Here is a 4,800-nt window from a genome sequence, read left to right on the forward strand (position 1 = left end):
CCTTGGGGGGTCGTCCCGGGTCGTCCTCTGCGTGGAGTTTGCATGTTCTCCCTGTGTTTGCGTGGGTTTCCTGCGGGTGCTCCGGTTTCCTCCCACAGTCCAGAGACATGTAGGTCAGGTGACTCGGGTCGTAGGTGTGAATGTGTCGGCCCTGTGATGGCCTGTCCAGGGTGTTTCCCCACCTGCCGCCCAGTGACTGCTGTGGTAGGTAGTCTCCAGCATCCTGCGACCCTACTTAGGATGAGCGGCTTGGATAATGGATGGATGTATCTTGTGTAACTTTCCTTTAGCGAGGCCTTAGACGACCTCCATGTGAGCCGAGTCTTTGAAAAAACAGTTTTTATTTCAATGAGATGGAAAAAAGCTGAGTACTGAAATGAAGGAAACAAGATTATTGCAACCAACAGGGGTGGATACTCTTAACGCACATTCATGTGAAGGGGAGTGTTATCCTGACGGGGGGGTCAAATTTCCCTACGACACCAAGTCAAGTTAATTTACTAACCTGCTAGCATAGCTAGGCTACCGGCATTAATGACATTGATTAACTTAGCATTGTCAAGATATATGAAAAAAGGTAAAGCCATCTACTGAAATAAAGTGTTGCCAAGTGTGAACGCTGCTTCATTTGTAATTGGATCACCATAAAAGAACAATGATGACTGTGAACTTTGTCTGTCAATCAGCTGATCTGTAGCGTTGAATACACTGAGCTGCAGAGGGTACAAATGACTGCTCTGGTAGAATTTTGCTTGTTGTAATTATTTTGTTATTTTATTTCATTTATTATTTTTTTGTTTATTTTTATATTATTATATTTTATTATTATTATTTTATACTATTATTATTTTTTATTATTGTCATTATATATTTTTTTATTTTTAGTTATTTATTCTGTTTATTATTAATATTATTATTTCACTTTAGTGATTTTATTTTAAAATAACGCCGCAGGAATAAACATTGAGGAATCTCTCTCTCTGTCTCCAGAGAAGTCTTTCCCTTTAAATAGAGGGATGGGGGGAGAAGAAAGATTATTTAAAAGAGAGAGCAAGTTTGCAGGAAAAATGACAGAGAGAGAGAGAGAGAGAGAGAGAGAGAGAGACAAACAGATAAGCATTAGAGATAGAGAGAGAAGTCTCGTGGCACATCTCCCTGTCTTCCTGTTCAATCCCACAAAAGCTGCCATGAAATCGGGTCCCTGCCCCTCGCCTCCTGCCCCAGGTGTAAAACAACAACAGGAGTAAACGGAGAGAATACCAACGGGGCGAGGGCACTCATCCAGCTCTCGGCCTACAGGCTCAGGGATTTGGGACAGACTCCCATCACTTACCATGAAGGAGGCCGAGGACGAGTATGAAGGAGTAGGAGGAAGAGTGGAGGCTGGAAAATGGTTCCTCCCACTCGGGACTCCTCTCTCACTTAGTTGTTAAACACTACTTCTGTTCGCTTCTTTATCTCTCTCCCTCCCTATCTCCACTACTTCTACATATTTCATGCTCTCTCTCTTGCTCTCTGTCTCTCTGTCTGTCTCTCTCTCTTGCTCTCTCTTCCTCTTAGCAGATTTTGTTAATACCCTTATACCTCTCCCCGCGATGTAAATCAATCAGCTCCTTGAGCAAAGCTGTGAACTCCACTAATGTTGCCAAATCACAGAAGAAGAAGCGAGGGCGGAGCCAGCACAGCTAGCTGGAGATCTCCACTAGCAGCCAAGCCTATGTGGTTACAGTCGCCCGTATGAGCTGCTCGTCAGGTATTTATGTAATTTCCAATTTAGCAGATTAGTTTACGCTGGGAAAAAGAAGTCCTTGAAGGCAGCATGTGACAGTGGTGATTAGCGAGACATGAATCAGTGACGGTGCAGTATCTCCGTATCGGTTGTCTTCCAGAGACAAGCGGCTCACTTCACTTCCTGTTACTGGGAAGCGCAGCTATGATGTTGCGTCAGTGCAAAGCCATTTCTTTCCGCTGTAACAGATATGAAAGGTGAGAAGATCAGAGGGATTCGGCGGGGTTAACGTGTGTGTAAGTCATGCATCTGCATCGTGATTCACCTGTCGTGCTGTACCACCTTGAACCAGATGGTTGCGGGTGTCAAACGGATGAATAATGAATGCAAAGGGGCTGACTTCTGCAAAGACTACTCCTGTACACGGTGCTAATACAGGACAGATGCAGGGTAAATAGATGAAGAGGGACTTGCACATAAGGACACAGTATTGGGTCTTCGTACTAGAGCACACGATTAAAATACCCCAGGTTTAAATGATGCTAATGACTGAGACGTGGCATGCATTCCTTCCTGTTTTGCTTTTCAATGCATGGCAGCAAAATAAATGCTACAAAAATACGTTTAAACATCATACTTTGGAGACATTAATAAAATGAGTGTTGGCACAGTACAAGTAAGTAGTATTACGTGATACCCAGGTAAATGTGACACCTAAAAGGTGTGTTTTCATGTTGGTTACGGTAAATAAAACATGCAAACGTTCATCCAGTCATTTGGCATGAATAGCAAATACCATTAGCATCATCGTTTCACTATAGAACCAGGAACACTTTATTTGTCGTTTCATTTCATGCACTTGTGCACATGAAATGAAACGAAACATTGCCCCCCCCCCAGCCCACAGCAGTGCAACACAGAGACAAAAACTACAAGAACTACAAGAGCACGTATGTCCAAACTAACACGCATTTCTAAACTAAACAACAAAACAAAATCACTGACCAGGAGAACGAACCCTAGACAGGATGACTTTCAGAACTGCTGGTCTGCATGGGCTAGCAGTTAGCTTAGCTTGCCCTGCTTCCGCGTCCTGTCAGACCGCCCTCGGTGTTTCCTCTTCAGGCACAGCTCCAGGTAGGGCTGTGGTCCCTGGGCCCACAGGACACAGCAGACCAGGCTCTCCCAGCCGATCTAGTGCCAGCTCTCCCAGCCATCAAACGAAAACACAAACCTAGACGCAGGCGTGGACAAAGACACTGCATGGATGGTATTGGGTGAGGCTGCTGCAACTGTGAATTCACGCCGCAGTCTTACCACACCGGATCGGATCACACTTCTCGTATACATATACCCCTCATACTCTTCATATCTTCCTCATGGCTGTAGTGTGACAGGTTTCTCTTTACAGCATGCTTCCATTAACATGCTAAAGACTAGCCTGAAACATCAACATGCTAAAGACTAGCCTGAAACATTAACATGCTAAAGACTAGCATGAAACATTAACATGCTACAGACTAGCTTGAAACATTAACATGCTACAGACTAGCCTGAAACATTAACATGCTAAAGACTAGCCAGAAGCATTGACATGCTAAAGACTAGCCTGAAACATTAACATGCTAAAGACTAGCCTGAAGCATTAACATGCTACAGCCTAGCTTGAAACATTAACATGCTAAAGACTAGCCTGAAACATTAACATGCTACAGACTAGCTTGAAACATTAACATGCTAAAGACTAGCCTGAAGCATTAACATGCTAAAGACTAGCCTGAAACATTAACATGCGAAAGACTATCCTAAGACATTACCATGCTAAAGACTAGCCTGAAACATTACCATGCTAAAGACTATCCTAAGACATTACCATGCTAAAGACTATCCTAAGACATTAACATGCTAAAGACTAGCCTGAAGCATTAACATGCTAAAGACTATCCTAAGACATTAACATGCTAAAGACTAGCCTGAAACAAGGTTTGGCCCCCACTGGAAATGTCGGCACCCAGACTTTCTTTTCAGGATGTGGCATTTGTCAGCACCTTTTTGAAGCCCACTATATTGACTCTTTTTTTTTTTCTTTTTTTTTTTGGCGACACATTAGAATGAGATTGAAAGTGCTGAGCCATCTCCATGGTGAAAAGAAACAGCCAGGTCCATTTCTCATCTTGTTTCTGTCTGCCCAGCTCCGAAATTGAAACTGTTGAAGTAGAGAGAGTCTTGTTCTTTTCCAATGAGACTGAGACTGTCACTCTGACCCGGACTCACCCTGTCAATCATCCATCCCTCCATCCATCCATCCATCCATCTATCTATCTATCTATCTATCTGTCTGTGCTGCTAGCTAACTGGTACCATGTATAAAGAGTGACTCCTGACCACAGTGGTCTGGGTTCAGGTCCAGCCGGGGTGTTCTGCTGCATGTCATTCTCAGCCTGTCCTGCTTCGCTCTCCTGTCACTCTCAAATAAAGCTGAACAAGGACAAAAATATAAATTAGAAAATAAAAAGACAACCTTTTTTTAAAAAAAGAGACAGAATCAAATCTGTAAAAATATCACCCGGAGTTTGTCAACTACAGTCCTTCATAAAGTACACGTGTGTGTGTGTGTGTGTGTGTGTGTGTGTGTGTGTGTGTGTGTGTGTGTGTGTGTGTGTGTGTGTGTGTGATCAGTTGCTGTAATAACATGTATTTTGAGAAGAGACCAGTTTGTGTGTGTGATCAGAGGCTCGGTGCTGTAGAAGGTTCTGGTGTTTCTGACAGAGGAGCCGCCGCTCGTCTTGTGTGTTGGGTAATACAGAGTGTGCGTCTTGTGTGTTGGGTAATACGGAGTGTGCGTCTGGGCTGCGGCTGCTGACTGTCTCCTCCATCTGACCTACATATCAGAGCTGAGCAGATAACATCACCTTCTCAATAGCCGTCGGTGACAGAAACCAGCATCTGCCCATCAACTGTAGCTCATTTCCCTCCTTGCACCCTCCCAACTCATCCCACCACTCCCCCTCCATCAACTCATCTCACTGCACCCCCTCCATCCGACTCATCCCACCGCTCCCCCTCCATCA

Source organism: Lampris incognitus, chromosome 12, assembly GCF_029633865.1.
Source record: "Lampris incognitus isolate fLamInc1 chromosome 12, fLamInc1.hap2, whole genome shotgun sequence".
In the NCBI taxonomy this organism is placed as follows: Eukaryota; Metazoa; Chordata; class Actinopteri; order Lampriformes; family Lampridae; genus Lampris; species Lampris incognitus.